This window comes from Adiantum capillus-veneris, chromosome 21 (genome assembly GCF_014529385.1).
Source record: "Adiantum capillus-veneris isolate H3 chromosome 21, ASM1452938v2, whole genome shotgun sequence".
In the NCBI taxonomy this organism is placed as follows: Eukaryota; Viridiplantae; Streptophyta; class Polypodiopsida; order Polypodiales; family Pteridaceae; genus Adiantum; species Adiantum capillus-veneris.
Genome location: NC_140951.1, coordinates 9,361,511 through 9,383,943, shown reverse-complemented (window position 1 = coordinate 9,383,943; position 22,433 = coordinate 9,361,511). Strand labels below are relative to the sequence as shown.

The window sequence follows — 22,433 nt, the reverse complement described above, 5'->3', positions numbered from 1 at the left end:
TAAGTATCACATCATGGTTTGAAAATTTTCATTTTATTATTGGAGTTTGTTTAAGTTGACAGGAGCAAAGCAAGACACGGATCCCGACGGACTCTAGAACGCCGAGAGCCGATGCACGCCTCGAGTCGATCACGGTAAAGCGAACAGGGGGCATAATCTAGCTTTGAGCGGCTAGGACGCAGACAATGGTGATGTGAGATATCACGAGCTTACACACACACACACACACACACAGAAGATAGAGAGAATGAACAAATGATGAAAGCCCTCGGGGGTGTGAGGGAGAATTACTTCTTGCCGTATTTACAAATGATCTTCTTTCCGACGAGGTGGCACACCGTGGTGATAGAGAGATAGAGGGGGAGATAGTAAACCTACTTGGTGTGTTCTCTAGAGACGACTCGGTGATGTGAAACTTGCTACCATGAATATGTGTGTGTGCGCATCGACCATTGAATTCGAGAGGTGGACGTAGCTCCCTTCACATGATGCAATTCCCAAAACAAACCATTACACTAAATCCCCCCTCTTGTGATGCGAACATTGCCAATTCCTCCCACTAAAACTCTACCAAGTGCTGACCTCTCATGAGTTGCCCCCCCCCGATAGTGACCTCTCAGTGCCCTTTTATAGGTGATGGCTGCTTTTGATTAGGGTAATCTAGCTTGATTAGGGTAAGCTAATCGGGGAGACAAAGCAAGGGCGCGGTGGGCCCGGGGTGGTTGACCCTTGCTTTGTCTTGGGAGTTATTAAAATGAAAACCTCTAGGTGGGCCTTTGTAACCATCACATAGAGAGATGAGAATTTATAAGTTGGGATCTTTTTACAAGGCTTGGGTGAAAACTAAAAAAATGATGATAATAACCTACGGTTTACTGAGAATGGTGTCGTGGTCGCGTGACGACGGTGAATGGCAGCTTGCCGGTGCGTCGGTGTAGCGCGTTCGTCTCTTCGGGGTCGGCCGGGGCATGCCTTCGGCACCTTTGTTCTTTTTGGTGTTGGCATCGCGTAATTTGGATCGTCCTCCTTTGCTGATGGTGTTGTAATCGTTGAATCCTCCGTCTATTTTTGGTATTTATCATGGTGCGTGCATATATGCGTGTGTGTATGTATGGGTGCGTGTGTGAATATGTATATGTATAGGCGTGTATAAGTGTGTGTATATGTATGTGTGCGTATGCGTGCGTGGGAACGGGGGGGTGTATGTATATAATATAAATATATTTATATTCTTTCTGTTTTGTTTTTGGACCTGTCGACGCAGAGGCGGGGGGGGGGGGGATGACGGTGAATGAGAGAGAGGGTGCACAAGTGTGTGTGTGTGAGGTGTGTGTGTGTGTGTATGTGAGCGGGGTGCTCCAGGTTTTTGGCACCTGCACATGCTGAGATGAGAGAGAGAGCGTAAGCGCGGAGATGGCGGGTGCCTGCTATGCGCGCGAGCGCGAGGGCGAGAGGGTGTGGAGAGTGAGGTGGTGAGGGGGGGTGAGCGGATAGGGGTGGGTGTGTGGCTTCAAGCGCCTGTAGAGGGCTGGGTTCGGGAGCGGTGAGACGTGGGCATGGTGTGAGCGACTCTTGGCGGATACGCTGCGACGGACGTTAGCACAACGAGAACTCACCTAACAAGATTTGTCAGCTAAGGACGAAACTCGACCCGCAGGCACGTGGAAGCAATCATAGGGTGTCAATCTACACTGGACCGACTCTCGACTACTTCCTATAGACGTTTCTACCCAATGTCTAAGCTACAGCCTTCAGGAGTGCATAAGAGGAGATTTCCTACAACGCTTTCAAGAGCCAAATACCCATCAAACTTTCTCCAAATGCCATAGAACTTGAAGGAAACCCTATTAATACCAATAGGTCGCTCTTCCTAAGGTCCATGAACCAAAACCCCAACCCTAAACACCTGGTGCAAAATCACGTAGGATGTTTGGTCAAAATTTGTAGGTCGTCGTTTTCGAAAACTAAAATGCCTAATGTGTAGCTCTACTCATTGCGAACGCGTGGATATGCTGAAATGCGAAAACAGACAACGTATGCTCACCTAATCACCAGATGTAGCTCGTGGGTCGAGTTCGCAAAACCAGACCGTACACCCACAATGTAGGTATTGGCACGTAGCTCTCTTCAGGGGCAACACATTGCACTTCTCCGCACTCGATTCCGACCATCGGGGCGCGCGTAGCGTCAAGATAAAACTCTCACTCCCTCTCTTACACAGAGTACGCTCACTCACACAGACATAACTTTTTAAAAATGACAAAGGGTCCTCTTCATTAAGGTCAAAAGTGGTATAAATACCTTACAATCTCAAACCCTAATGTTCTAATTTAACCATCTACTCAATCTAAATGTCAAAATTGGGATACAATTTGGAAGCTTCTGCAAGCCCCACTATTTACAAAGGTAAAATGACGGTTTTTCTCAATTAAAGAATACTTACAAAACATAATATCCTGCCGAGAAATCATTCTCCGTTGGGTGTGTCCAGCTGCTAACACTCCCCCCCTCCTAGTTCATGTCATCCCCGACATGGCAGTAGAGCTGCTTCTATATTATAGGCTTTTGCGCATCTTTAGAAGGGACTCATATCGCGCATGCTGAGCCAGTAATGTCGGGCCGAATATCTCTGTGTTGATGGTGAAGAAGCCGGTGTAGAAGGCTTCTTTGAAGGCCTGGAGGTGATAAGAAGGCAAAAACATAATTCTCTGATACAAGTGCATGTATCACCTCGTGAGAAGGCTGAGCAAACAAATCGTATGCACATCTGTATGTATCTTGGAAGAAAAAGATACTGTCTATTGCTTGTCCAGGTTTGAAGGTTTCAAAAACCGCCAGAAGGGTTTTACATATTTTTTTAAGCATGATGCAAGATAGGTCACGTGAGCTAGTGAACAATTTGATGGCACCTGTTAGGGTTTTGACCATGTATTGTTCACTCATTCTCTTGCCTACCTTCAAGCCTGGCAGCTTCGGGTAATTGAGCCAAGTGGGTTGGCTTCTCTGCAACAGCTCATGTGATTTCCATGTCCGCATCCTTGGTAGAGGGCAAAAACTGAGGTTGTCTCTGATTCTTTTAGGCGCCTCTACTAGATGTATTAAATATTGCGGATATTTGGTGAGCCATGCCTTTCTCCACCTGGGTTGAGAATCCACTATCAGCTTAATTCCTTTAGGTTTGGAGATATCTGCTTTGTATAATGGCACTACTGGCTCTTGTTTTATCCGTTTGTTGATTGTAGCAGCCTCATACTTTAGCAGAGGATATGGGAGAGAAGGCTGTAGCCATTCACACCGAATGACATTGGTATCTATCTTCTGAATGGTCATAGATTTAAACACTTTTTGCTCCCACTCCAATGCTTCTTTGGCTTTGTCTTTTATCGCCGCTTCTATTGCCTTCTGGAGCTTTTCTTCTTATTCTTGTGTCAGATCCTGGGGTTCTTGTGAGGGTCCCACAAGGATTTCCTCTTGCATGGTGGTGTCCACTGGATTTGGCACATTTTCTATGTCAATACCCTCCATTGCTGCTGGCCTGGTGCTAAATTGTTGCTCTTCAGTTAGTTGTTGGCCTTTCAGCTCATCTATCTGCCTCTGAAATGTCTTCTTTGCCTCTTCTGCTTGATCTCCCATGTTCACTAGGAGGTCGTTAAGATCTGCATTGATTTTTTCCGCCTCCTTGAGCTTCCTCTTGATGTCTTCGCTTTCTGTTTGCCATCTCTTAAACTCCTCGTCCATCTTCTTCTTTGCGGCTTCTAGCTCATTTTGCATGGCCTTTTTCTCTTCTTCTAGGTGGTTTTGCATTACTAGAGATCCCTCGTCCAACATCAGTCTTTGCCTTTTCTCTAATGTGAACTCTTTTTGGAGTTCCTTCATTTGTTCTTCATATAAATCATTTTCTGAAGTTGTGCCAGTTGAGCTAGCAGCTTTGACTCTGGCCGGAGATGCCCTTAGCCTTTGGATGGTCTGATCCTTCACTTTCATCTGATCTTTCAGCTCGATCACTTCATCTTGGCTTGCCTCATGTTCTATCTGGGCCTTTTCCTTGGCATTCCTTAGGGTTTCAACCTCTTTGGACTCTTCAACAAGTTGTAGAGTCAGATTGTCCCTCTCTCTCTCCGCATCTGTCAGTGACTTGCTGATTTTCTTGTATTCTTCCTCTGCTCTTTAAAGTTTGTGTTTTGCTGCCTGATTCTGTCGTTCCATCTCCTGGCATCTTTGTAATGCCGCGTCGAGACTAGCTTGTAGCTTTGTTTGTTTCTCTATGTTCTCTTGGCCCTGTCTTTGCAGTGAGTCCACTTCAGATTTGATAAGAACTTCATTTGTTTTGAGATTATCAATCTCACTCTTAGTGGCCATTGATCTTGCTATGAGCCCGGTTAGCTTTTGCATCACCACATCCCAATCATTGGTTGGTGGCTGTAGGTCCACTTTATCTGTGGCCATCTCTTTCAACTCTACTAACCAAAGGCTCTGCATATGTTCATTGGGTATTGTGCTTGCCAACTCAAAGGCTACAATAGCTGCCTCTTCTCGAGAGTACCCAGCAGCTAGTAGATCAAGAAATATTCTAAAATTTCTTTCTTCTGGATTTGGCTGCTCATCTTTGGGCTCAACTTTTTCCTTCTGCTCTTCCTCTTTGTTCTTCTCTTGCTTGGACTCTTCTTGTTCATCAGGTCTGTTGTGGAGGGCTAAGAGGAGGTGGTGATGGTGGTGGGATGGATTCCCGGCTTGACGGTGGAGTTGGTGGCTTCTTCTTGAAATCTGGATCCACCTTGGTTTTTCTCTCTCTTTCTTGGCCTTCCTGCTCTTCTAGCAGTTGCCGCCTCACTTCGTCCACTTCTTCTTCTGTAAATGGGATATTCAGGATATTTTCCACTGTAGCATCCAAGATCTTGAAGTTTTTGATATAATCTTCGAACCGATCTCGGTGAACCCTTCGAGATGATCTCGACATGGCTTCAAGGGATGGCTTCCACAACTCGCTTAGATCTCCTTTTAGTGCTCTCTCGGCTCTGAAGCTTTCCATCAGTCTTTCTAGCCGCGACGCTTTCTTTGACTTGGTTTCCTTGATTGGCACTTGTAGCCTTTCTTTCTTTCCCTTCTTCGACTCTGGCGGCTCTTCTAGCACGATCTCTAATCGGCGCTTCAAACGTGTGGCTACCTTGGGTGCTTTGGGAGGTTCTTCTTCTTTGTCTTCTTTCAGCTTTAGCCAATCATTTTGTGAGGGAGGTAGAGGCCCTTTTCCTTTGGCATGCAGTGCTCCATAGACAACTTTTGTTATCAGCTCACGAGGTACAATATAGGTGGGATTTCTATTCCCCATCTTCACCAGATTGTCGTGGATGTAAGCGGTGTAATTTATCACTTTTGGTTTTCTCTTCTGCATTGCCCAGGTGAAAGTGGTTGCAATGGCTCCAGGTGGCATTCTGTATTTTTATGGCCGCTTTGTACACATGTGTAAATATTGATTGTAGAGTTGGCTCATGACAGCCACCTTTGGGTTTGCAATATCTTCGAATGTGTAGTTATTCTTCTTTTCTGAGTAGACCTTGACTTCATCTCGCCTCTTTGTCACACTGTCTCCTTTGTTCGAGATGTCAAGTGCGTCTTCCACCACCTTCTCTGTGATGACAATCATGGTATCAGGCTTGCCTTGCAGATCTGTGACTCGGGCCACTCCATCTTCTTTGATTGTGGTGACAAATTCCCACACTCTTTTTATATCAATTCCTGCTGGCAAGGCTTCAAAGTAGTTGTGGAGATCCAGCTTCTCCAAGTAATCTCCCATCTTGCTCCTGACAAATTCATCGAGCTCTCGAGGTAGCATGGGTAGCTCCACTGCATTTCCTTCAGGATCTTTGAATACTCCTTGGTAGATTCTCAGATCATTGGACTCTAGCAGATCATCTTAAATCCATGTGCTTGTGGGCTTCAGAGTTCCCTCTGGGATCATAAAAGGCTCCACTTCTTCTAAGTAGTCCTTTATAGTCATCCTCTTCTTCTTTGCAGGTGATTTTGCGACTACCATGGATCCTGTTGCACTCAGTAGTGCAAAGTTAGCGTTTTTTACATATTAGCTGATAAACTAAGTTCTAACTATCCAAATGACTTGAAAATTGAAAATAAAACTTAAAAGGAACTAGGAAAACTTTACATTTGTCCACAATAGCTTTCTGGCTAAAAAATTATCATGTAGACATCCTACGCGTAGGATGTCTACCTTGTCTGTTTTTGGTGAAACTTGGCAGGCTTGTGGCCCTTGACATGTGCAACATGGCTATGTAATTGGAATTGGGTTTGGGCATCAAAAAATGCAATTTTGGGCTTTAGGCTCACACATTGGGTAGGATGTCCTCAACAGGTGGAAAATGATATTCAAATGGATTGAAAGTTGATATATAGGCTTCTTATACCATGTTAATGGTTTCCATGAAGTCAGATCCTGCACAGTAGGTCAATATCACACTGGAGACATCCTACGCATAGGATGTCTATTCTATCAAAATGAAATGAAGTTGGTTTTGAGGGTATCTCTTAGCATGTGGAACATGGCCTTGCTCTTATATTTTGATTTGGATAAGCATTGGTGTTGTTAAGAGCATGTGTAGTGTTTTTAGGCTCAAAAAGTGCATCTTGGAGGTGTTGGGGGCCAAATGTGATAGGAATGGCTTGAAAATTGATACATGAGCTTATGAAGGTGTTATAAAGAGATCTGGAACTCAAAAATACCAGCTGGGGGTTAAATAGGTTATTTAGACATCCTACACGTATCATTAGGAGATTTCGGAGGTCTTTTGGAGGGCCTTTTGGAAGAAAGAGGAAAATAAGCTCTTCCAATGAGAGAAGAGCCCACGTTACGTAGAAAAATAGATGGATATTAACAAAAATATAGAAGGTGTCCCTCTCCTCATTTAATAATCTAGTGGTCCTTGAAGACGATCACTCTCCTTCATTTAATGCGAGCACCTTTTTCAGAAGGTAGATGCGATGCATTTGATACGGCTTACGTCATCACTAGAACTCAAAAAGTTACAAAACTATCAAGTGGTGGATTATTTTGAAACTTTTGATATTGTCAATGCGTCCGGAACGCCCAAATATCCTAGAAATGAATGTCCAATTGCCTCGCTCCGACATCCAAAGAGGCAAAGAATGTCAAAAACCCCTAAAAGAACATTTTACTAACGGCGCGTGAGGGGGCATTCCAAAATTTTGGAATGCCTCCTCGCGCGCCATTAGTAAAAAGCCCATTTTTTCCTCTTTTAGGGAGCTTCTTGAGAGGAAAATGTCAAAAAACCTCCGAAAAGGGGCTTTCTTGAAAGCTAATTGTCCAAAAACCACTAAAAGGATCTTTGTACTAACGGCGCGCAGAGGGGCATTCTAGAATTTTAGAATGCCTCCTCGCGCGCCTTAAGTAAAAAGCCCATTTTTTGGGGGTTTTTTGACATTTTTTGCCTCTCCGGATGTCGGAATGAGACAAGTAGACATTCGTTTTTAGGGTATTTTGGCATTCCGGACGCATTGGTGGTGTCAAAAGCCTCAAAATCTATCACTATTTGACAGTTTGTGACTTTTCAAGTTTCAGTGATGACGTAAGCTGCATTGAATGCGCCGCACCTGCCTCCTGAAAAAGACGCTCGCATTAAATAAAACAGTGACCGTTTTCAAGGACGATTGGGAATATAAATCTACTTTTTAGAGTGTCTGGTTGTCTTTTTGGACGTACTCACAAGGTGCAAGTGCATTTTAAAAAAAGTTTCTAGAGAGAGAAATACAATTTCTTACAAGGCCCTCCAAATGACCTCCGAAATTTTCTAATGGATGTCTATTTCATTAATTTTCACATTTAACCCCACAGTTAGCTTGGCAATGTGCTCATGAGTATATTGTGCAAGTTTCATGTGATTTGGACTAGTTTTGGTAGGTCTATGACCCATTATTGCCTCTATGCTCTCACTTTGCGTTTTTTGATGCATATGAGGTCAACCTTTGTCCAAATGTGATGAAACTTGGTGGCTAGCATGTACAGGCTATTCAGAAGCAGTGTGTGAGATGAGATGTTGAGTTTGGTTCCCAGATATGGCCTTGAGACATCCTACGCGTAGGATGTCTCCTAATGAAATTTATATGAGAAGTGCTACTGGTGCCTGCCTTGAGCCCCCCTAAGTCTCTTTTAAGCCCTATTTCAACAAAAAAGTCAAATAGATAGATAGAAACTCCCTGTGTGGCTTTCAGAGACTCTGAGCCGTTTTCTGACTCTTGGAGTGCTTTTCGGCGATGAAATTTCTTGATGTTAGTCTCCATAGCTTTACGATTCTTTGGGGATCCTTGCCATATGGTTTTTGTTGACTTTGGCTTCACTGGAGCGTTGTTTGACAATTTGTCGCTCTAGAAGCACCCGTGGTTGCATTTACATGTCTTCGATGAGTTGTGGTGGTCTACCACCATAGGACTTGGTTGTTGATAGTCTAGGAAAGCCGCTCGTGAAGTTTGGTGGCAAACGGACATGCGGTTTGTCCGTGAGAGCTATTTGACGCTATGTGTGTCTGATGCCGTTTCAGAAGCTTAGTGCCGCTTTGGGTCGCCTTATGACCATGTGGGCTATATAGAATTGAAGAGCATGTCAAGATACTCCTACCCATGAGTTTTGGTAGCATTTGGGCGCTTTTCCATCGATTTACCATTTGGTGGCCTCTTGCAGGGCTATAGAAGTTAGGGTTTTTCCCAATGGTTTTCTGCCGTCTTTGGGAATTCAAAAGTGGTCTCCTATGCTAGGGTAAACCGCCGATAAAGCCTTGTTGCTTTTCGGTTAGCCGTTAGGTGGCCACTTCTACCTGTAGGTCTCTACTGCTCGCTTCCCGTGTGAATCCTACGCAAGTTTTCGCGACAAAACATCAAACATACGTGAAAAACTCAAGGTGGTGAGCCTACCTCTCATGTCTGGAGCCTCTCGGGTGGTAGTGCGCGTCGTAGAAGCCGCTAGAAGTCCTGTTCGCTCTAGGTGGCAAGAGCTCTCTCTCAAGAAGGTAATAGTAGAAATGAGCTTTAAATGAAGTGAAAAAAACTTATAATGAGGGTCCCCAAACCACTTTCCATGAAATTTGACATATGCTCCCAACTTCTTGCGAGATGCGGTTTAGGCTCAATTTTTTTTTGATTTGGACTCCATTTGCCCAGTTTCCGAGAAATTTGTCGTTTCAGTCAAAATCTGGCCAAAACACGCTTTCCGCTCCATTCACATAATTGCACCCCCATTGTACCATAGGTTGTTCTATAGTCACTGATCATCCCCATATTTTTTGTTTTTCATTACGACCGTATTTCACCTGCTTTTTGTATTTTTGAATTTTTTTTGCCGATTAATGAGTAAAATTAAAAAGAAAATAGCAAATTAAACCCAAAAAATCCCCAAAAATCATAATGACTCAAAAACATCACCGCCAAAACACTATATATACTCACATGCAACTTTTATGGTCGGATTTCTCCGTTTTACCAATATTTTGCCCAAAAAATTGGCTATTTTTACGTATATACACACACCTAGGGGCTTGATTTGGCGTTTGGCCAAATATACTTGTAGATTCATGCTGTATAAGGGCATATGTACTTAGGTTAGTCCAGAAAATTTCACAATCAAACGACAACCTTTTAAAATAGTCGAAAAACATGCCCTTTTTTGCTTTTTTTACCATTGGGTCTGCATTTGAGAATGTCTCCCCCCCTCCTAGCCGGAGTCCTCCCGGACAACAAGGTATCGCCTTAGTGTATGTGCTATGCATGGTTTAAAAATTATGCTAATGCTTGGCCGTGTAATGTGGCCCTATATGATGATAATCGGTCAATGCATGGAAAAATCAATGCTGTGCAAGAGGAGGGAATAAGCAAGACGCTTATTGGCATTCACCGTCGAGGTTTCCTGTTTGTTGTTGATTTGGTTGGCGGATTTTATTTGCAAGTAAAATTTGTAACTCTACTGCTCTCTGTTTGATCGTTTTTCTTGCAAAAGTCGCTTGGTTTGCCGCTACTGTCGATATGGTCATGGTTGTCTCCTTGGAGAGAATTGTCGTGGAGGAATTGGCCATAGTCTTTGTCTCTTTTGATTTCCATTTGTAGCTTTGTTTTGGAGATTTTTGGAGGTTTATGGCCACGTTCGTGGTCGTCATTGTTGTGCGACTGATCTGCATCCACCTATATTGGTTTGCCCGTTTCCTATGTAGTGTGTGTCTGCATGCCGATGTTGCTTGTATTGAAGGGAGTTCCTGTTGCTTTGGTTTTGGGATCCAAATGCGAGTCGCATTAAAGCTGTTACTGAGCATTTTCTTTGGTACCCATATTTGTTTTATTCCCTTGTTTTTTTGTTGAACTGTGTGCTTCTGTTGACTTCTTCTGTTGTATTGTGGTTTGTCTGCCATGTGACCTTTATCCTTCTGCACCCATACTTGTTTTCCGCGTGATGCTAACCTTGATCTTTTCACTGTGGTCTGTGTTGTTGCATGTTGGTATTGGACATGGTTGGCAGTTTCCTGTTTGTTCGCCATGGGTATCGTGTTGTTCTTGAGTGGCACCTATCCTTTTGGTTCTTTATCCAGTGATTGTGTTGCTGCCATCTGGTTCTTGCGGGGTTGCTGAGCAAAGGCTACCACCTGTTGTTCTTGTGCATGCTGAATTTTGACTGCATCCGCATTCCAAACTATCTGCACATTATACTCTTTTTGCCAAGGTCGTCCCAATAACATGGGGTGTTGTGTGCTTGCATCCTCAACCATGTAAAACTTGTATGGGTAAATATATTGATGTATTTGTACATGCAGTATAGTCCAGCCCAATGTTTTCAGCGAATGTGATGTACTACTTTCCAACACTTGTGGAGAAGGATGTAGTTGATCTTTGGGCTTGAGCTATTTGTATAATCTGTAAGAGATCAGATTTGCTTGAGCTCCAGAATCAAGCAATGCCATCGATTCAATTTGATTGCTACCCAATTTGACTGTAATTATTGGCTCCACTGTGTCTTCACCAGAATTCGTTAGTCGAATAGCATTTATTCGCAACGCTGATCCACATTTTTGTTGTTGTCGTAGAAGCCTTATTTTTGCAATGCGTTCTTTTGCTTCTGCTTGGGCCTCTTCTCGTACCCTCTGTTTCTCCTTCATCCGTTGTTTTTCTTGATGGATTTGTTGAAGCATATCCTGTGTTAGTGGTAAATGACATTTTTTTAATCGACACCCACTAATCCAATTTGGCATTTCTTCCTCTGCTAATGTAGCAAGTTTGACACCTCCACTCTGTGATAAGTCACTAATCACAAAGGGTCCCATCCCTCGCTTTTTAAGTTTCTTGGCATGTTGCTTCAAGGCATAAACAAGTACATAATCACCTGTTTTGAACTCTTTCGTATGCACATGCTTGTCAAAAAACTCTATTTGTCTTCTCTTTTTAGCATAGATAGAAGCTACAGCTCTCATTCGAAGTTCATCTAGCTTTTCAAGATCATCTATTCTTGAAGAGAGTTCATGCCCTGTCCATTCTAAGCGTTTCGCTACTCGTAGAGTCGGAACTAAAAACTCTATGGGTAATATAGAATTTAGACCAAACACCATGTTGTACGGTGTTGTTCCTATTGATGTTTTGTAAGCTACCCTGTATGCCCATAGTGTTGAGTGTAACTGCTGATCCCAGTCTGTCCTTAACCCTGATACAATTTTAGTCAGAACAGTGCATAGTGTTTTATTTGTGTCCTTAGCTTGTCCATTTGCCTGTGGATGATATGGAGCAGATTTTCTATGTATGACCATGAATTCCTCTAGTAGATATTCAATGATTTCATTAAGAAAATGTGTTCCTCGATCACTGACAATTTCTATTGGTAATCCGTATCGTACAAAAACATTCTCATACAAAAATTGTGCAATGGTTCTTGCATCTTCTTTTTGTGTTGCCTTGGCTTCCGCCCATTTTGTGAGATAGTCCGTAGCCACAATGATATATTGGGTATGGGTGTGATATGCAGGGGGTGAAATAGGCTCCACAAAATCAATGCCCCATTTTGCAAATGCCCTTGCTCCCATCATTGGCCATAGTGGCATCTCATCTCTCTTTAACGGCACCTTGGTGCGCTGACATGCGTCAAATCGCTTTACAAAATCCTCAGCATCCATATGCAATGTAGGCCACCATATTCCTACGGTTAAGACAATTTTTGCCGTCTTATGGCCTGAAAAATGGCCTCCACTTATGCCTCCATGTGCGTGTTCTAGAATCAGCAGGTATTCACTTTCACTTGCACAGATTCTAAGTTGATTGTCCTTTCCTCGCTTATAGAGTTGATTCCCAATTAAAGTAAAGTCGCGAGCCTCTAGCTCTATAGCCCTTTTCCACGCTTTTGTTATGTTTTCAGAAAATGTCCTTGTTGTTAAGAAATCAATGATATATTGAATCTATGTAGGTGCAATGTTTACTTGAAACAATGTCACGTGATCCACCGGTCGTTTGGCACTACATATAGTACAATTGTTAACATAAGCATGTGCGTCAGCATACATAGTTGGCCAATAAACCCCTAATTATTTCAGTCTTTGGTGTGTTTTCATTGTTGAACATGAAATGCACAATCCTGGACGTGTGCTTCTTCAAGATAACACTCGAATTCCTCAGGATTTATACATAATCGTAGAATTTGGCCCGAGCCGAGATAATGCAGTCGTCCTGCAATCAACTGGAAGTTTTTTGTTTGTTGAATTGTTTGTTGTTTAGACCTGTCTTCCTTGTTATCAGATCTACCTCCAAAGTAAAGAAAGCTTACAATTTCCTGAGACCATTTGGGTATCATTTTAATATTGAAAAGATAAGCATCAGGTATGTCATCGTCTACTCCTTCAGGAGCTTCCCCGTTTTGTAGCCTTGAAAGATGATCCGCCCGTAGATGAGTTTTACCCTTTTTGATCACCACTGTGAAATCAAACTCTAGCAATATAATAAACCAACGTACAATTCTCCCAGTATTGCATGGTTTATTTACTAGATACAAAAGAGCTTGATGATCTGTGAAGAACACAAATTTGTTTGAGAGCAAATAATGCCGTAATTTCTTTGCAACATAAATCATTCCGAACCGCTGTCTTTCGATGGTTGTGTAGTTCTTTTCTGCACTATTTAGCTGTCGACTTGCATAACAAACTGGAAAATCTATTGTTCCGTCTCCAGGTTGAGCCAGAATACTCCCAATTGCATATGCAGATGCATCAATATGAACATGGAATATCTTTTTCCAATCTGGTGTTTTAAGTATAGGTGCTGATACAAGGTTTTCCTTAAGCTTTTGGAATGAAGTTTCACACTCCTCAGTCCAGTCGAAACTGACTAATAAGCGATACAGAGGTTGTGCAATGACTGCATACATATATATGAATTGAAGGTCCGCAGTGTCCCATGAAGGATTGTACTTGTTTGGCATTAGTAGGCCTAGACAAGTCTACTATGACTCTGATTTTATCTAGGTCAGTGGTTATGCCATTTCTTGAGACAATATGTCCTAAGATGCAGCCTTGCCTAACCATAAAAATGCACTTTTCCGGGTTGAGACAGATTCGATATGTTCTGCATTTCTCAAATACCTTTTGTAAATGGTCAATATGTTCTTCTCGTAGAAGAGAGTGTGCACAAAGATCATCCATATATATTTCTAAGAATATTCTCAGGTATTCTTTGAACGCATGAGTCATTAATCTTTGGAAGGTAGCTGGGGCATTGGTTAAGCCAAAAGGAATAACTCTATACGCATAAATTCCCCACTCTGTGGAAAACGTTGTTTTGTGTTGATCCTCTATTGCAATTTCCAGTTGGTTATACCCTAAAAACCCATCTAGAAAGGAATAAGTCTGTTTTCCATCCACCCTCTCAAGTACATGTTCTGTGATTGGCAAGGGATAATTATCCCTTATTGTGGCTGCATTTACGTTTTTGAGGTTCACACACGCATGCAGCTTACCGTTCTTTTTGGGGACAACCACAATGGGTGATACCCAATCTGTATGCCTGATTTCATAGATGAATTCAGCATCCATCAGCTTGTCAATCTCCTCCTTGATTCTTTTAGCAAATGTGTCATTATATGTGTAAGGACGTTATTTGCTAGGTTTGGCATCTGATTTCAACGGAATTGTATATTGGCATATCGATGGATCAACTCCTTTAAGGTCTTTGTAGGACCAAGCAAACACATCTTTATACTGCTTGAGACGTTGTGTTAGCAATTCTTGTTCTTCATGCTCTAAATCAGTTTCGATATAGACCGGCTGAGGCTTTTCACCTAGTGTAGCGAGGTCTATCCGTTTTGCATTTTCCGGACCATCGTAAGATTCCTGGTTTATTCTTTCCCTGAATGGTGGTATCATTATCATTTTTTTGTCCTGGATGGTGAATTTGCGATAGTGGGATGGTACATTCATGTTTCCTTTTTCTGACTCCTCCTTACCATTACTTTCTCCCTCAGTAGTCCATACCTCTCGTAACGACCATTTTAGTTCTTGGTATTTCCTTTTATGCACTACAAGAGGCTATTCATATTAGCGACAATCACACAACGACGCTCAAAAAAAAAATCCCGGCGTCGCTATGAGCGTCGCAAATTTACAAGTAAATTTGCGACGCTCATAGCGACGCCGACTGGGCTAAAAAAATAACAGAGAGCGCCCAAAAACTCAGATCTCATATCTGAGTTTTTCGGCGCCCTCAAGCAAGGAGCAGGTAACGCTCTCCCTCTCTCTCTCTCTCTCTCTCTCTTTCTTCTCCACACACACACACACACACACACACACACACACACACACACACACACACACGAGGAGAGGAAGGTGAGCCAGGTATGCTCCTTCCCTCTCCTCACTCTCATGTTCCCTTCCCCTCTTTCTCTCTCCCTCTCTCTCTCTCTCACACACACACACACATAGTGTTTTTGAGAGAGAGAGAGAGAGAGAGAGAGAGAGAGAGAGTACAAACATAAACAAAAACGCACACACACATACATAAACAAAGAATGCACATACACATTGAGAGAGGAAAAGAGAGAGAGAGCATGCATAAACAAAAAACGCACACATTGAGAGAGGAAAAGAGAGAGAGAACATGCATAAACAAAAAACGCACACATTGAGAGAGGAAAAGAGAGAGAAAACATGCATAAACAAAAAAACGCACACACATTGAGAGAGAAAGAGAGAGAAACTAATTTAACGTCGTAGGAAACTAATTAAAATTAAAAGACCTAAAGATCTAGCCGACGAGGAGTTGAACTCAAGACCTATTATTCACGAGGGAAATGGCATAACCAATCTATCATACTTGGCATGGGTGATAGAAAGGTTATACCATTTATCTCTTTTTATTGGCACACACATCCACACATGCGCACACACACAAGAAGAAGAGAGTTATGACGTCGTAGGAAACTGTCCTAAAAGACGTTAAAGATTAGGTTAGATGTAGACTTACGTTAAATTAGATTTAGGTTTATTTAAGTTAAATTAGATTAGATTTAGGTTTATTTTTAATTAGATTTACGTTTATTTATGCTAGATTTAGATTTACGTTATATTAGATTAGATTTAGGTCTCCATACACTGCGATGCCTGCATGAAGCGGGTGAAGAAAGCCCTCTATGGAATATAGGGTATTGCTGCCTTCACTCATGGTGGGCTCCGTCGATCCAAAAGTATTGGTGAAATGTTTTCAGAAGATAGGGAAGAAGGTGGATCTTCAGGGCGGCAAGAGTCACTACATCCCCGACACAATGACCATCTAGACAACCTCTAGTCATTCAACAACAACTTCAAAGTTAGTAACAAGAGCAAGAACGGTCTAAAGGGCCAATTGCTGTCGTCAGATGTGGATGGAGATGAGGCAACGTCACCGCCGAAAGTTAACTCTCACATCTTTAGTGATGAGAATGCCAACTCTTGCCGAGTTATGTGAAAAATTATGTGTTAAATCAGTTTTAAGGTTCTTATAATCCCTGTTAGTTTAGTTCTTTGTTTTTAATACAACATAATTTACGTTAGATTTAGATTTATGTTATATTAGATTAGACTTAGGTTTATTTAGGTTTACCCACACACACACACACACACACACACACACACACACATAAGAAGAAGAGAGTTTTAACATCGTAGGAAACTATCCCAAAAGACGTTAAAGATTAGGTTAGATGTAGACTTACGTTAAATTAGATTTAGGTTTATTTTTAGTTAGATTTACGTTTATTTAGATTTACGCTTATTTACGTTAGATCAAGTCCACGCAAGAATTACTTACGGTTTAGGGTTTAGAGTTAGACGAACAGTGAAAAGATCTACTGTGAAAAGATGTTAAGATGCTGTGAAGTGCTACAGCTAGAGAAGAGGCAAAGGGGTTTTGTCCACTACATGCAGTATCATGTAGACGTGGGTCTGTAGATTTCTTGTACCCACAAGAAATCTACGTGGGTCTGTAGATTTCTTGCACCCACAAATATAGGTATTGACCAATAAAGACGAGATTACAACCTGGTGGTTCTGATCTTCGTGCACCTCTAGACCGAGGTGTGCGGGGATTGGACATGACTAGAGAATATGAGGTAAAGAGAGAGAGAGAGAGAGAGACAGAGAGAGAGAGAGAGAGATAAGACGAAGAATGCCAATAGAATATTAAATTTTTTGTCCAGGTTATAAGATTTTTATCCTCATTATGAGTAGTGACGAGGATGTGGGACCGTCCAACCGAAACACCTATCTCTCAACGAGGGTCTTATGTCCTTGTAATCAATGCAAGCATGCTGTGCGACGGACAAGACGTGTTTCTTTGCAGCACGTTCGCGAATTTGGCGAGTTCGATCCATCTATTATAGATCGAGTTGTTGCCAATTATAACTCATCAGACTCTGACGCTGGCCAACAAGCAGCAATCTTGCAACCCAATAGACGTGTTCGCAGGCGCTTTGGTCAAGTAGCATATGTGAGGCCACAAGATGTAGCCTCTGACAGCTCGGGGGATGATCATGCAGAGCACATTCCCAACGAGGCAATGTTTGAGCCCGAGATTGATAAAATGATCTAGACGATCATGGATTCAGAAAGGCTTATCTATGATGATATGAAAAGTGAAGCCGATACGCCATTGTATAATGGAGCACGTATGTCTAGATTGAAAGAACTCCCGGTTCTTCTCAACATGCAGGAAAAGTTTGGATGGAGTGACACTAGCGTCACAACGCTTTTTAGGTGATCTATTACAATTAGTTTACTTTAATAAAACTCTAAATGTATAATGATCTGATAGATTTTTACACGACTGTATCGTATTTTTATGTTGTGTAGATTGCTTAAAGAGCACATACTACCAGCTGACAATGTGATGCCAGATTCCCGAGATGAAGCAAGAAAGATTTTGCGAAACTTGGGGATGGATTACAATTCTATCCACGCTTGTCCTAATGACTGCATTCTTTTCAGAGGGGAATACATAGACATGGAGAAGTGTCCGAAATGTGATTCCGAAAGATATCGAGTAGATCTCCACGGGACAAAAATTCCACAAAAGGTTTTGCGACATTTTCCTCTGCTTCCTCGCATCAAGCATTTCTTCGAATGTAAGTCCATGGCCGCCCTAGCATCATGGCATGAGGAGAATAAATCTTTGGATGGTGTGCTACGAATTCCTGCAGATTGCACAGCCTGGAAACATATAGATGGAACATCGTCGGACTTTGCCAGGGAAGCTCGAAATTTCCGCTTAGGCCTAGCTATGGATGGCGTAAATCCATTTGGTCAAAGATCAACATCTTACAGTGTATGGCCCGTTGTCATCGTCAACTACAACATTCCCCCGTGGTTGACTACGAAGAAGGGGCACCTATGGCTAAGCTTTATTGTGCCAGGGCGATATAAAGTGGAGAATATGGATGTGTATCTTCGTCCACTATTGGAAGAGCTACAACAATTGTGGATTGGCATAGAGGTGGTGGATATGAGCCGACACACAGGACGACGAAATGCTTTGATCAGAGGCATTCTAATGTGGACCATGCATGACTATCCCGGGCTAACAGAATGCTCAGGTGATCTATTGACACTCCTCACTCAGACACTGTAAATCTTGTTTTTTCCCATAGTTGATCTATTATCATGTGTATACATGTAGGGCTTCAAACAAGCGGATACAGAGCATGTGTCACATGTGGACCTAGACTGAATGCACGTAGGGCGCCCTCACTGAAGAAGCAAATCTACGAAGGTCATCAAGCGTATCTTCCAGAGAATCATGTGTTACGCGATGGCTTTTTGGGAAGAGAGCCACCAAGGATGTCTGCACAAGCATGGTTAGAGCAGAAGGAGATGTGCGATGACGGATTGCCTCCAGGGATGAAGAGACTATCTCTATGGTACGAGTTACCATACTGGCCCCGACTCATGATCAATCACTTGCTCGATCCAATGCACATATTCAAGAATGTGGGTAATCTACTATGGGACCATCTGACCGGCAAGAAAGATACTTTGGGAGCCAGAGTTGACCTTAGAAATGTGGATCGTATGGAGCAATATTGGCCGCAAACAGGGTCTGATGGATCGATAAAACTCCCTAAAGCACCATGGATTTTCACAGGAGCCCAAGAACGCAAAGTAAAAGAGACCATTCGATCTTTGCGGACCCCCACTGGCGTAATGCACTCGCTCCGAACGTGTTTTACTAAAGAAGGAAAGCTTACCGGTTTGAAGTCACACGATTGGCATAAAATGTGTCAGGTACGTTCATAGTGGACTTTAATATCATTGCATAAAATGTGGACTTTAATATCATTGCTGCACATACTTTACAGTTTATTTTACCGGTTTCCATTGAGGGATGTTTGTCTCTCGACATCCATAACACAATCTACAAACTTGCAAAGCTGGTGCAATGGATCTCACAAAAGGAGATCAACGTAGACTCCATACCATTCGCCAAACTAAATGCTGCGGAGCTTGTGTGCATGTTTGAGAAACATTTTCCTACTACCATGCTAACCATTCAGGTGCATCTTCTTGTTCACATAGTTGATGAGGTGGAAATAGCTGGCACAGTTCATTCCAGATGGATGTTCTTCCTAGAACGTTTCATGAAAACGCTTAAGGGATATGTGCGTCAAAAGGCACGTCCGGAGGGTAGCATGGCAGAAGGTTGGTTGGTATCAGAGTCCCTAGTATACATTGGAGAGTGGCTAAACGGATTTGATAAAGCCCGGGACACGCTATGGCGAACCATAGATGATGAGCGTATATCTGGGATTGTCATGTGCAATCTCGGTGTTGAGAAGAAGATGACGGAAGATCTAGAGGCTAAAATCAACCGATTTTGCATGCTTCACAATCCAGTGATGCAAAAGTGGATTTCACAATATGAGGATGCAAAGCAAGAGCGACAAAGGGCACGAATCGAGTGGAGACGGGGAAGACGACCACCGATGCACTATCCGACGGTTCTGGAGAGCCTACCAACCTTCATGAGCTTAAGTTGGTTGCACAACCAATTGAAAAGCGCACAACAATGCGGTGACGAAGTGACTGAGGAAGAGTGGGAGTACTCTCGGGGTTGCGCGACCAAGGTAAGTTTGCAATGTACGACTAGCTAGTGACTTTATTTCGAAACGTTTGAACGGCCACTCATAATCTTTGTTCGTTGTAGTATAAGTCATACACAGCAGCATGGTGTAAAGCTCAACATTTTAGGGTGGAACGAATCGACAAAAAGCGTTTTACTCAAGATTGTGGAATCATGGAAAAATTTGAACAGTCTAGTCGACGACGTTCCTCTGATGCAGATCCTGTGGTGGCGGAACTCACTTACTTCGGCACGCTGCAAAAGATTTTGAGGATCGATTACAGAGGATTTTTTGTCGACTTGTTCGACATACAATGGTTCAAGATAATCATGGAGGGTCGCAACGCTACTGTGCGTAGAGGAGAGTCTGGTTTTCTTGAGGTGGATTCTACTAAGAAATGGACTGACCTAAGAGACACTTTCGTACTACCCGAGCATTGTGAACAAGTAAGTATGTAAATAGTTAACATCCCCCTTTTACAAGTTATGTGCTTGAAAGCTCTCATGTAAGTTATGTGGCTCTGGCAGGTAATATTTCATCCTACAAAGTCTACATCAAACTGGTGGTACGTCATAGAGGTAGCCCCTCGTAGTGCAAGGACGTATGAAGGCTACCATGTGCCAATCACAATAGCATCAATGGAGGAGATCAAAGAAGATGCTCAATCAGAAGCCGCTGCGGTGGTGCTAGACGAGCATCAAGATGCTACTACTCTATATGGGGTGCATGCAGAGGAGCTACAAAATTAAACAGAGGATATGTGTTTAAACGGAGAGCTCTATATAGATATAGGAAGTTATGCTGAGTTATGCGAGGATGAGAGAGAGATCTCTTAAAGCCACAAATATTGTATTTGAACAATTTTTCTCCGTGTTGTAAAAGCTCTGGCTCTCTAAGTACCTTCCATGGTGTATAACGCTCTTTTCTACTCGCGCTCACATCTTTTGATTGAAAATTCTGAGTTTTCGACTTGCCTCTTCTATCACTCAATTCATTGCGTCATTGTATTTATATGCGTCATTACGTCATTGTATTTAATGGTCTTTGCGTCATTGTCTACTCTATTCATTCAATATTAAGTTTAAATATTCGTGTGTTTAATGCAGGTATGGATGACGAGGAGTTTCTTTCTTCTTTGTCACCGCAGCAGAGACAGTGGTCGACGACAGGACGTGATCCCACACCGTACGAGCGCGAGTACGCAGGCAGGAAGGGCTTAAACGCCCTGATGGACATTCTCAGTTCTCGCGGCGGCATGGTTAGTATTAGGGTTTACTCTTTTCTATTTTTTGTATTGTTTTATAAATGTCGTTATATGTTTATACTTACTGAAAGCTGTCTTGTTGTCTTTTTTTGCAGAATCCGACAGATACGCCGCTTGGACGTGATGAGACGTCTGACTAGACGACGTCAGTTTAGCCGTAGCTAGATAGCATTAGTTTAGGGTTTCTCATAGCTTATGTATCATGAGACGGATTTTATACGTCTTTTTGAACCATGTATATTATTACATTTGTCACCGCAGTTCATTTTGCCAATCAATTCTTTATGCCTATGATGTTGTACAATTGTCATTATTACATTTGCCAATCAATTCATTTTGCCTATGATGTGTACAATTGTCAATTTTGCAAACAATGCGTCTTGTGGGTGACTATTTTGGGTCTATTATCTACCCTTGCACTTTTTTAAAAAAGTGAATCAAGTACAATATGGTTGATGGGTGGTAGGGCATTCAATGCCCTGTCAACAAAAAAAAATTCTCTCGGGCGTCGCTATAACCGTCGCTATTTATGGCTCTGTAACGTCGCTATAGACTTCTGTGTAAACGTCGCTATAACCGTCGCTATGACCGTCGCTATGAGCGTCGCTATATAGAGACGCTCATAGCGACGCCTATAGCATCGCATATAGGGACGCTCTCGTAGCGACGCTATTAGCGACGGTTGTAGCGACGCCGGGGGTTATAAAAGCCGAGTGTATTTTCGTCGCTAACAGCGTCACAAGAGCACACAACCTCTTGTAGTGATGCTCCATTTTGGTCCACTTTGGGTTTTGTTTTTTTCTTGTTTTGATTGTTGATATTTTTTTGATTTTGTTTCTGTTTTAGCCTTCCATACCCGTTTTATTTCCTCTTGCGTTCCTTCCCTTCGAACGTTTGAGAATCTGCCTGATACTTGGTCTTTTACACAATCCTCTGCTTTGACAAGCATTAGATAGTGAGTTTTATCTTTTATCTCGGGCATCAGGTTCTCTCTAATTATTTTTTTTGCTCTTTTTTTTTCTATAGCGTTCCTGTCGTCTGGGGTGTTGATTGGCAAAATCATAAAACTTAATATTCACTGTTTTCTCCCCACGCTCGCTTGAGCTGTCTGAACACTCGTTATCTGCATCTTTATTTACCTCCAGATGCTCAGAGGAGTTATAAAACTCTTCTTGTTCTGGTGATTCCACAATCTCATCTTTTGCTGGTATAAGGCTTACCATGTAATAGGGTAGCACATCATAGCCATCTTTATCGTAAAATTTTGTCGTTGGGCTATCTGTAATGGTACAAACATCCAATGTTGCTAGTATGTGTTCCCATTCTAGAAGTTCTAAGGCATCTTCTGGAAAAGGTTCCAGAATATAATCCTTGTCCTCAATAGCTCTTTCTAAGACGCATTCCTCTCTTTTTAAGCTCCCGCAATGTTAAGCTCCGCACATCCATAGCTCTTTTATTTGCCCTAACCATGCTGGGAGTTCGCACCCTGTCAATGTAGCCAAATCAAACTCTTCCACTGGTGTCTGGTTCACATCTTTGTAACTATGG

At 42.4% G+C, this 22,433-nt stretch overlaps 1 long non-coding RNA gene across 1 annotated transcript; it reads left to right on the top strand.

The window, feature by feature from the left end:
- The first annotated feature begins 20,785 nt into the window (after positions 1-20,785).
- Positions 20,786-21,174, top strand: LOC147430521 (uncharacterized). Its single transcript, XR_015185732.1, has 2 exons — positions 20,786-20,879; positions 20,991-21,174. It is a non-coding gene; the product is annotated as an uncharacterized LOC147430521 (long non-coding RNA).
- Positions 21,175-22,433: the final 1,259 nt, after the last annotated feature.